Raw genomic sequence first — 12,402 nt, 5'->3', positions numbered from 1 at the left:
AACAAAAGCCAACTTCCTCTAGTGGGAAATTCTCCACAAAATGATCATGAACCTATCACTGTATATCAACACTATAATATTAAAAATGGTCTGATTCTACCCAGAGGACTTTAAGATGAATGGAAATGAAATAGCAGGGGCATTTCAAGCCAGAGAAAAGCAACAGCAAGTTTGTTTGTTTGCTTGTTTGTTTTTTTAAAGATTATTTATGCATACGGAACTGGGGTACAGGCCAGAAGTTCAGGGGAGGTGAGAGGATTCACCAGAGACAGAGTGGGGAGCAGAACAGGCAGATCGAGGAAGTAAACTGCTGAGGGGAGCAGCGGGCGGGTCAGGAGAGGTCTGTCGTGCCATATGGATCTCCTCCGGGGCTGGGATCAAACTCATGCTGAGGTGGCTTTAGCTTCCTAGTGCTGTGCTTTAACCCACTGCGACACCAAGGAGGGCCCCGCAACAGCAAGTTTTAAGTGAAGATAAATATCTACACAACTAATCAAAGTAGCTTAGAGAGAAAAATAAGGAACAAAGCAAAAACCCAAAATTCAAAATCTTTCTTTTTCTGCCCAGAAGCTTCAACCAGAAACTTATCTATGGGCATTAGGAAGTATTTTATTCATCAGGTTGGGATCTTAATTGTATAACATTACATCAGACCAGGGTACACACTTCCCGGAGAAGGGACAGAAGTAGGAGCCTGGGAGAGATTTTGTTTTGGTTGAATTGGAGATGGCACCATGCAGAAACTTCTAGCTAATAAGAGCTTTGACATCGCATACTGAAAATGTGATTTAAGCATCGTAGAGTTAGGGCTCTATGTGAGTAGAGCAACATCCTTTCTGCTCCCAATAAAAAAATCATGGTATAGAAATAAAGGAGTGGAAGTAGCACTGGCTTCACATACTAATATTCTCAATGAGCTAGAGGACTAAAAATCCCAGCCATTTCAGCCCAGCATGGGACAACTCTAAAAATCCATATATGCTCCAGAATTCTCTCTTGGGTTACGTGGGACACTACAGTGCAGTTCAGCTTTTTTGTTTGCACAGCTATGCTTCCTTCTGCTTTCTCCTACAAGTACAGATCCTTAATACATACCCTGCTTGCCAAATTCTGTATCAGTCTGCTTTCAGTGAGCCTGATCTTTTACAGTACTAGTACTATTTCTATCTTCAGCCTCAGAGACAAAGAAAATGTGTATTTTAATTATGTCTTTCTCTCTGTGTGCATTTATATATGTAAATACAAAGACACAATTTTAAAACTTTTCTTCACATACCATAATGTACATGAAAATTTCTGTGACTAGCCTTATAAAAGAAGTTTGATTGAGGTATAATTTACATATAGTAAAATGGACATTTCTAGCGCACTTCTCAATGAATTTTGATAACTAAAAAATAGGACATTTATATAAACCAAGCAAATTCTTTCATGCTCCTTTGCAATCAATTCCTTTACCACAGTCCTAGCTCCTGATCTGACTTCTATCCCTGTAGATAGAATATCATATAAATGGAATCAAACAGTACATGAACTTTTGTGCCTGACTCTTTCCTTTAGCATAATGCTTTTGGGATGCACCATAATCTGCTTACACAGCTATCAGTTAAAGGATATTTGGATTGTTTCCAAATTGAGGCTGTCATTTATAATGTTTCTACAAACATTTATGCATAGGTCTCTGTGTGGACATATGTGTCAGATCTATTGATATTATAATGATCCTGACTGATCAAGAAGTTGTATGCATTGACAGTGTAGTGACCCTGACTGATGGAACGGTAGGGGCAATTTAGATGACTCAAAGTATCAACTAAAAAATAACTACTTGTTTAGGAAGACACTGATAAGCATTCAGAAGGCAAAGGCAGAGAAAAGCACAATGTTGCAGAGAGGACTCTCTTAAATCACGATAATAGATTGTCTTGATGATACACCTCCAAAAAGTAGTACCTCAAAATAGGCACCACATTTGAAGCAATGTTGGATGCTTATGGAATCCACGCGTCTAGTCCTGAAGCATGTTCCAGAGAGCCACTATGATATCCTTAGGAAGGGGAGGTTCCAGATTCCCTGCTCCACCTAAGGAAGGGTGGCACTGAGCAGCAAGGGAAGCTAGAAAGACTGGGGAAAGAACTGAAAAAAATAAAAAAAGGAATATAGGAAAGGAGACTAGGGAGAAAGAAGAAAACCTGGAGGAGGCACGTGGAGAAGCAAGACATGTGTAGAAGTCACATTTGCTTCATGTCTTGGACTTGTGTTAGGGTCCTGGGGACATGAAAGGAAACACTTGAAAGAGACTTGAGTAAGAGCCATGTGGGGAGACTGATAATGGCAGCCTTTATCTTGACTCGTATTTTAATTTTGCTCTTTTCCTTCCAGACTTGCCTGGGCCCTCTTGTCCCTTTCCTATGGGTCCTGGCCAGAAGACTATTGGGTCTCAGTGGTCCTGCTTCCTGCCAACCTCTTTGGGTGGGCATTTACCCAGGAGGGGATGGGTTACTTTGGGTGTTCAATTAGAAACTATTTTTCTTTCTCTTCTCTCTGTTGCTCACTAATTTCTAAAAATGTTTTATTTTTTAATATATTCATTTTATCATCCTTCATTTTGGTACAATATATGGTTTCCCTGTGAAATTCCCATCACCAACTCACCAGTGCACCATCATCATAGTCTCTTATTTAGTTTTTTTCTATTGAACATCTTATGCACTTAGAGTACATTTGCCTGTATATGGCGGATGGCAGAACCCATTACATAGCAGGTGTTTGGGTCATGGGATGCCCTTCATTCTGCCTGCTAACACCACCAGGGACTCCTGCCCTGGGAAGCTGCACCCTGCCTCTTCCCTGCAGACCTACAGCCACCAGAAGCTCCAGACAGGGTCCTGCCAATTCAGCAGTTGGCTTCCTGAACTTTGCCAAGATGTTGGTTATCTTCTCCTCTTTTCTGCCTTATTGAGTTACATACTTCTACCATTCTAATGTGAATTTCCCCAGAAAATTTGCACTGTGGTTACATGCATTTGGCTTGAGTCATGAGTGAAATCTTTCTGCTTTGCAGAGATGAACACTCCAGAGATCCCAAACCCAATAAAACATCACTTTTTTTAATCTCTTGGAAAACTAGGAGTGGGATGAGTGGATCATTTATTAAGAGCATATGTAACTTGAAAAGATCTGAAACATTTCCAAAGACGCAGAAATATTTTACATTCTCACAGCAATATGTGGGAGGGCTCTGGTGACTACTGTCTCTTCAGCACTTGGTATTTTCGGTCTTTACTTTTAGTCATTCTAGTATGTGTGTAGTGGCATTTGTGGTTTAATTAGGACTTCCCTGGTGATGAGTGAGACTGAACATATTTTCATGTACTTATTTGGCATCTTTAACTCATTCTTAGTGAAGTGTTTTCTTAAGTCTTTTGGCCCACTCTTTAGAGGAAATTCTATTTCTTATAATTGAGTTGTAAGATTTGTTTATAGGTTCTGGATATAATTACTTAATAAGATATGTGTTTTATAAGCATTTCTACTGGTCTTCCTTTATTATTTTCATAGGAAATGTCTTTCAAAAAGTAGAAGTTTAAATTTACCAATTTAAAAAATGATTTGTGTTTTACGTGACCTACCTATAAAATCTTTGTGTAACTCAATACCACAAAAATTTTCTCCTGTGATTTTTTTCTAGATGTTTAATAATATTGATTATTAAATTTATATGTCTGATTCATTTCAAGTTCATATCTGAATATAGTGTGCAGCAAAGGTCAAGCCTAATAATGTTTAATTGTTTTAAAATCACTAATTAGAAACACTATTCCCTTCCCTTACTTGTAGAAAAATTTAAAAAATATATAATCCACTTATGAACTCTTTATTCTGTTGCAGTGATTTACATATTTATTCATATATAAATACTATATTAAGATTCTCCAGAGAAATAGCATGAAGAAGACACACACATATGTGGGTAAACGGTAAGAGAGAGCTGGGGAGATAGATTTATTAAAATAATTGGCTCAGGCCCTGCATAGTGGCCCAACGGGTTAGGACGCAGCACTAACAGCTAACTGCAACCTTCAGTGCAAGTTCGATCCCTGGCCCCTGAGGTGAGCCACATGGTGTGGCAGACCTTTCCTGACTGCCTGCTGCTCCCCTCAGCAGTGTACTTCATGAATCTGCCTGTTCTGCTCACCACTCTGTCTCTAGTGAATCCTCTCACCACCCCTGCACCTCTGGCCTGTACCCCAGCTCTGTATGCATACATAAATAAATATAAAAAAAAATTGGTTCATGAACCAATTTCTTTGGAAGCAAAGAAATCCTACAGTCTGTTGTCCATTAATTGGAGAAACAAGGTGGTGGTAGAATTCAGTCTGTTTCCAAAAGTTGAGAAACAGCACCAGTACCTGAAGGTAGAAGAAGATAGAGGACCCAGGTCAAGCAAAGAGAAAACTTACACTTCCTCTGCCTTTGTGTTCCATCTGGGCCCTCAGGGACTTGATGACTCAAACCCACATTGGTGAGGATCTAGTTATTCTGTCAATGCTAATCTCTTTTGGAAATGCTCCTAGACACACCTACAAATAAGGTCTTACCTGCCAACTGGGCATCCCTTAGCCTAATCAGGTTGACATATCACGGCCACAAATGTCTTGTTTACTGTAGCTTTCTTTGTATTAAGATTTAGGCTGATTATTGGATGTATCAATAGTTCATTCTCCTTTTTTTTAAGATTTATCTATGCGGCTCTCCCTGGTGGTGCAGCAGGTTGGAGCACAGCACTGTGATGCTAGCCGCTGCTGCTTCAATCCCAGGCCCGGGAGTGATCCACAGCAGCAGATCTCTCTGGTCTCGCCACTGCTCCCCTCAGCAATGTACTTCATCAGTCTGCCTGTTCTGCTCCCCACTCTATCTCTGATGAATCCTCTTACCACCCCTGTGCATCTGGCCTGTACCCCCGTTCTGTATGCATAAATACATAAATCTTTAAAATAAAAATTTATTTATGCATACAGAACGGGGGTACAGGCCAGAGGTGTGGGGGCTGAGATTCACCAGAGAAAGAGTGGGGAACAGAACAGGCAGATGGACAAAATACACCGCTGAGGGGAGCAGCGGGCTGGTCAGGAGAGATCTGTCTGCCATGTGGGTCACCTCCAGGGTGAGGATTGAACTCATGCCGAAGTGGCTTTAGCTTTAGTGCTGTGCTTTAAATCGCTGCGCCACCAAAGAGGGCCTGTACTCTCCAGTTTTATGAAAACAATACATGTAAGTAGTGAACTTACTAACTAAAGAGATTTTCATACAAAATATTGAAGTTGCAGACTGTTTTCTTCTTGCCAATTCTATAGGCAGGAAACAGGATGATAAAACCACTGAGTTACAAAAATGTCTTGTTCTTTAAGAAAAAGGAAGGATGACTTTAAGGACAGAGTATTGGATCAGAGGACTGAGCCATGAGCCACAGAAGATTTTTTTTTTTAAGATTTATTTATTTGTGCATACAGAATTTGGGCACAGGCCAGAGGTGCAGGGGCAGAAGAGAATTCACCAGAGACAGAGTGGGGAGCAGAAACAGGTCGACCATCAAAGTACATTGCTGAGGGGAGCAGTGGGCAGGTCAGGAGAGGTCTGCCACTCCATATGGATCACTGAGCCACAGAAGATTATATTAAGTTTTTAACCCTAATGGAATTTGCCCAGTTGGATTGTGAAATTGTTTTGTACTAGTGACTCTTCATTTCCTCCCTTTGGGAATGAAGATGTCTATATTATCTTATGTCTGTCCCACCATCCTGTTTTGTGCATTTATGTCTTAGTTTGTTGGGGCTGCTATAGAAAACTTCCTTTGACTGGGTGGCTTATAAACAACATCAACTCATTATTCACAGTCCTGAAATCTGTGAAGGACATAATCAAGGCACTGGCAGATTTTGTTACAAGGGAGAGTCCACTTAGTAGTTCATGGAACACATCTCATTGTGTCTTCATCTGGCAGAAAGGGGAAAGGAAACATTCTTGGACCTCTTTTATAAGGTCACTAGTCTCTTTAATGAGGCCTCCACTCTCCTGACTTAATGGCTTTCTCCACACTCCATCTCACTATACCATTATATTGTGAGATAGAATCATCCAAAAATGGGAATGATAAATCTTCTGTCCAGAACTAAAAACAAAACAAAATTCAGCTTAGTGTCATTAGCAGGGAAGCTGTGCACAGAGGAGGGGAAATAATGAGAATCTTAGGATTTCTGAGCATTTTAGATGCTCAAAATTCTTAGATGGCTAAGAATTTTGGTGGAAAGAAATATTCATACTGTAGCAGCACATAACTTGTTTCTAGTTTCACAGATCCCCAAATGGAGAGAATACTATATCAGGATAGACCATAAATGGATTATATTTATATCATACTCATCTCTCCCTCTTTTACATAACGCCGTTTGAGACTATTTGTCCTATTAGTTCTTGGATAAGATTTTAGACCTGTAATGGGGTGGATTGAAACTTCTGGATATGTTGGCATCTCAGTATCTCCTCTCACATAGTAGTTTGCCTTCCCTTGCCCAGAATCCTGAAATGCTCTCTTTTGAGTTAATTTTCAGAGGAATGCTGATCTTCTTTAGGACTAATCCTAAATACTGCTTATTATTTCTAAACCTATAACCAGATTCAAGACCCATCTTAACCCAGAGGATGAGATAACTATAAGGAGAAACCATGTGCACCAAAATAATTGTGAAATAAACCAAGGAAATATTTATAGAAAGGGATCTTCAGGGTGCTAGATAAAATGCTCAGAAATCCTAAAATTCTAATTATTTTCCCTCCTCTATGCACAGCTTCCAGGCTAGTGACACAAAACTGAGTTTTGTTTTGTTTTTAGTTCTGGACAGAAGATTTATCATATACACTTGTGTATCTTAGCATTGTCCCTTCTCAGGATTACACTAACCTCCCTTCATTCAAAGGACTTTGGGGCTGGGAATTTGTTGAGGGTCTGTAACTTATGTCAAATTTTTTTTCATTACATCTTAATCTCTTCCACTCAACCAAGCAAAACTTTAGTACACGACTCATCTATTTCAATCCTAAAGATATTGTGATTAATTAGCCAAGATGAAAGCTCCAAGCAAGCCTAAGCATTCTAATAATTACATTGTCTCAGCTTCCATTACACTATCCAGAACTGCCTTATTTCTGACAACTAAGTGCTCTTGTTTGCTCCCTATAATTCTGACATGCCATCATCTCCACTGAGCTTAGAGAACCCAGTTAGATCACAACTTTGCCCATACTGACTTGCAAAGATGAGTCACCACAGAGCGTATCAAGAGTAACAGAACTTACCTCATCAGTGAATTTCTTCATGACTTGGAGTAGGAAATTACACATGTCTTCTCCCTTTTTTTCTAAGTTTCAAAATTTGGACTTTTTTGGATTATTCAAGTATATGCTTTTGATTTAATAATAAGCATTTCATTTTGTTTCGTATTTAATTAATTTATATTTCTGTGTTTGTTAATTTAATCCTTTGGTCTTTTCCCATTAAAATATTTTATATATATTTTTTGCATCATTCTTCATTTTTATACAATGTATGCTTTAACATCTTGAATGTAGTCCCCATTAAACTGCCACCACCAATTCCCCTGTGCCTTTGAGTTTTTATTTTACAGACTTAATTTGTTTTTTCTTAATTCTAAAGTTAAAATATTAGCTTTTGCATTTTAAATGTAAATGGGACACCCAAAAATGTAGGAATAGTCATAGCTAGTTAAAATAAACTTAGAGTTACTCCTGCACTGCTGGTGGGAATGCAAACTAGTACAGCCACTATGAAAACTGTTGGAGTTCCCTCAAAATGCTAAAAATGGAGCTTTCATATGATCCAGCAATCCCACTTGTAGGTATCTACCCAAAGACACAAAAACTGATTCAAAAAGATACCTGCATCCCCATGTTTATTGCTGCTTTATTTACAATTGGAAATACATGGAAACAACTAAATGCCCAAAAGTGGATGAATGGATTAAAAAGATGTGGTACATATACACAATGGAATATTACTCAGCAACCAAAAAAAAGAAACACATGTCTTTTGCAGCAACATGGATGGAGCTGGAGAAGATCATGCTTAGTGAAATAAGCCAGAAAAAAAAGGAAAAATACCGGATAGTTTCACTCATAGCAGGAGTATAATGGTTGAGGCGAGAAAATAATAATAGTGAGCAGATATATACCAGAGACATTTAAGGGGGTGGAGTGGAGGGTGGCATCAAAACCAGAGGGGGCGAGGGAAATGCACTGGACTATGGTGATGGCACATCGGTGATTTGGTGATGGAAAGCCCATGGGGATTACAAATGAGATGGAAAAATGTACAAAATAATGTAAAAATAAACTATTAAGAAAAAAATAAATTTAGAATTAAAAAAGGTTATTAAGTGAAATTACATAAGGGATCAATACACATTCTTTATCATTATTATCATTATTTACAGATGACGTGATAATGGTAGACATTGAAAACTCTAAGAATTTCTCTAAAGACTACCAGATACCAGAATCAATAAGTCAGCATAGTGAAGTGGCAGGCTACAAAATCAACACACAAATGTCTGTCACATTTCTATATGTATACAATGAACAAGAAGAAAAAGAAATCAAGAAAACAATCTCATTTACAATTGAATCAAAAGGAATTAAGTACCTAGTAGTTAAGTACATAGGCAAAAGACATACAATGAAAGCTATAAGACATTGTTAAAAGAACATTGTTTTCAAAAGAAATATAAGACATGATAAAAGGAGAGATATCCATGCTCATGGACTGGATTATCATTGTAAATATGACCATCTTACCCAAAGCAAATACAGATTCAATACAATTCCTACAATTTTTTAATGGTATTCTGCAAAGAAATTGAGCAAATATTACTGAACTGTAAATGGAACCACAAAAGACCTTGAGTAGCTAAAACAATCTTGACACAAAGAACAGTGGACACAGCCAGACTTCGAACTATACTTCAGTTATAGTAAACAAAACAGTATGGTATTGGATTAAGAAGGCACACAGACATATGGATTAGAATTGATAGTCCTGAATTAATCCTCATATGGAAGTAACTTATAGCTAAGGAAAGAAGATCATACAGTGGAGAAGCTAAGTCTTCAACAAATGAATTGGAGAAAACCAGACAGCCACAAACAAAAGAATAAAATTAGACAATTTTCTAACATCATACACAAAAACTAACTCAAAATGAATTAAAACCATGTATAGATGAACTAAAATTATAAAATATATAGAAGAAAACAGGAAAAATACTAAAACATTTACATCAGTATGTCTTTGGAGCCTTAAGTCAAAGGCAAGGAAAACAACAGAAAAAGTTAAGAAATGAAACTGCATCAAATTGAAAAGTTTTTGTATAGTTTTAGAATATCATAAAAATAGAAAGACATCCTAAGTACCCAATGGCAGATGAGTGATAGATTAGAATATTGCTCAATTATATAAAAAAAGATAAAATCATGATGTTTATTTCACCATGATAAAATTGGAGGGGATTAGTCTAAGAAAATATGTCAGAAGGGAAAAGAAAAAATACTGAATGATTATGCTCATGTAGAATAAAAAGAAACAAAACAAAGAAATGGACGATACTAAATCAAAACAAACTCTCAAAATCTGACATGAATGAATCTGTCACAGGGATAGTATACCAGAGGGGCAGGGGACATAGAATGTGGGGGTTTAATGGACTAAGGTGAAAGATGTTGGTGCTTTGGTGGTGGGTGTGAACCTATACTCATCAATCATATACGGCATTGTAAACTGACACTTTCAAAAAGATGCAATTAAAAATTTAATGAAGCAAAAAATATAGCTGGAGTTCAGAGAGAAGCCAGTGGAGATTTCTAGATATGAGTCTTAACATATCTTCAGATGACAGATGGCTTCTCCTAAGTTGCAGTGTCTCTGATGTCATCTGGTATTTAAAAAAAAACAAAAAAACAGTGAGTTATGAGGCTTGTCCATGCATAATTATTATGTTCATTTATATGATGTTGATATCAAGTTCTTTATTTCCAACTTGGGTAGTATTAGTAAAAGACAGTTTTTGTTTTCATCAATATAAGCCAAAAAGATTGGGACAAAGATGGAAATGTTAGTTTGGAAAGTCATAATCAGATACTCAAAAAATTCAAAATCCAGTTCGCTTTCCAATTAAATAGTATGACCTCAAAATTATTAAGGACATATAATTTGATGTATACAGAAAAAAAAATCAATGAAATAATCTTTCTCTAGCTTTACTTCAATTCTACCAAATGATCACAATAAAGTTAATTGCAAGTTAAGTCCTCTTTAACAACGCCAGGAACGATGCATCATTGATTCAGATTCATCCTGACATGTTTGGTGAGAAGAAGCATAATGGCAGATGTTGAAGGAGGTGGCTGAAGTTGATAAAAAGTCAAGGCAGGTCCTGCCTGCACAACTGGTTGGACGCAGCACTGCAAGAGAGCAGCAGCCCCTTCAGAGTGAGTTTGATCCCTGGCCCTGGAGGTGACCCACGTGGCCTAGCAGAACTCTGCTGATCCTTCTGCTGTTCCCCTCAGCAGTGTGCTTCCTTGATCTGCCTGTTCTGCTTCCCACCCACTCTGTCTGTGGTGAATCCTCTCATACCCCTGTACCTCTGACTTGTACCCCAATTCTGTATGCATGAATGGATGATGAATCTTTAAAAAAAGAAAAGAAAAGAAAAGTCAAGGCAAAGAGATAAGAGCATTTCTCCCATTGTGAAGATGGGAGAAATCCTGTGTGGCTCTAAGCAAGATGTGCAGGGACATGGAGTCATGGCTCTTCACTGTCTTCTTTCCCACCTGCCTTTTGTCATGTCCCACAGGGGAAATACTTCTCAACTCAACTCTATAACCTCCCCAAAAGGACAGCAGGTTCAGAACTGCCTGTCTTCCAGGGGGCTCCCCTGAGAACCCTTGGCCAGTTTTTCCTGTCTGTTCGAAGTCCAAAATCATTTTAAGAATGAATCACTCTAGAGGCATTGCAGCCAGACACTGCAGTTCAGCTGTCATTAAATGCTCAAAGGATAAAAAAGAAAAAAACAGCAAAATTAAATGCTAGTGGATTAGTATGAGCAAACTTACCAGGCTCATATTGACAGTAAAAGTTGCAGTTTTGATTATATCATGGCTGGAAATCTTTTAAAATATAAAGAATCTGAAAGGTACTTAGTCTTCTTTCATGGATCAAAGTATGAGATCATTACCTTTGCTTCCTGCTTCTCATTCACCATTAGAGAAATATCATCATTATCATCATCAACATCATCGTCATCCATTTTGATTTATCTGAATAGCCTGCTGAAATAGACCTCTGGGAGCATTTACATATCCAATTACTACAGGGTGATTATTCATAGCCCTAAAACTGCCTTGCACATGTAAATGCCTGACCTCAGTAAAAGTTCTTAATAGTAATACTTTACATTTTATAGATTCATAATGTTTCAGAGATTTTCATATCTATTTTCTTAATTTTGAAACACAAACCACATGGATTGATAAATAGATCCCAAGGGTTATCTTTCTTTTGTAGATGAAAGGTCTATTATCCTCTTATTTGAAGGCAGTCAATCAGTCTTAGAAATTATCCTAAGTACTGCTGGATACAGTAAGAACACAGTTTCTCTTTTTGTGGAGGCCATATCTTTGGGCTGCAGTGAAAATAATCTCAGAGTTTGAGTTTAGTTCAAGAATGTGGACTATGGACTAGGGTGGGAGAAGGGGTAAGAAGAGATGGCAGGGAAGAAAAAAAAAAATTTGGACTACATTGTTTTTTGTCATTTCTCCCTTGAGTTCTCTTAAAAGTTTTGGTGGCGGAGGGTAGGAACCCCAGGACACATCAAAAGGCTGTAATCATTTATGTTGATACCTAGTGTTACCTTAGAAAGAATACTTGGGAAAACAATCACTTTAGTTGCAAACTTTCATCTCTGCTCAATTTTCCCTCATAGAAACTATATGGTAATTACTACTTCACCAACTCTAGTTTCATTGCAGCTGTTGTAGATCGAATGTTTGTGTCCTTCCAAAGTTCATGGGTATGGGAGTGAATGGGGACCAGAGAAACACAAGGAAATGTTTGCTGCAGAATTCCTTTCTTTTCTTAGATAACTTTGGATGAATTCTCTGTAGGTTGTGCCAAAAAAGCATGTAGCTCTGAGAATTGCTGGCAGTTTTATTGTATCTAAAAGCAGACCAGAGTGGAAGGGGAAGCAGACACAGCGTTGGTCAGGATAGGTGAGGTTATGCTAAAGTAGCAGACAACTGCCAAGTTTTTACTGCTTAACAAAATAAAGCTTG

The 12,402-nt window shown here is 37.9% G+C and overlaps 1 pseudogene; it reads right to left on the bottom strand.

Moving 5' to 3' along the window:
• Nucleotides 1-11,378, bottom strand: part of LOC101623103 — a 55,696-nt pseudogene extending 44,318 nt beyond the window's left edge.
• Nucleotides 11,379-12,402: the final 1,024 nt, after the last annotated feature.

This window comes from Condylura cristata, unplaced genomic scaffold (assembly GCF_000260355.1).
Source record: "Condylura cristata isolate star-nosed mole 26May11 unplaced genomic scaffold, ConCri1.0 scaffold00012, whole genome shotgun sequence".
In the NCBI taxonomy this organism is placed as follows: Eukaryota; Metazoa; Chordata; class Mammalia; order Eulipotyphla; family Talpidae; genus Condylura; species Condylura cristata.
This window is presented reverse-complemented; position numbering and strand designations above follow the sequence as displayed.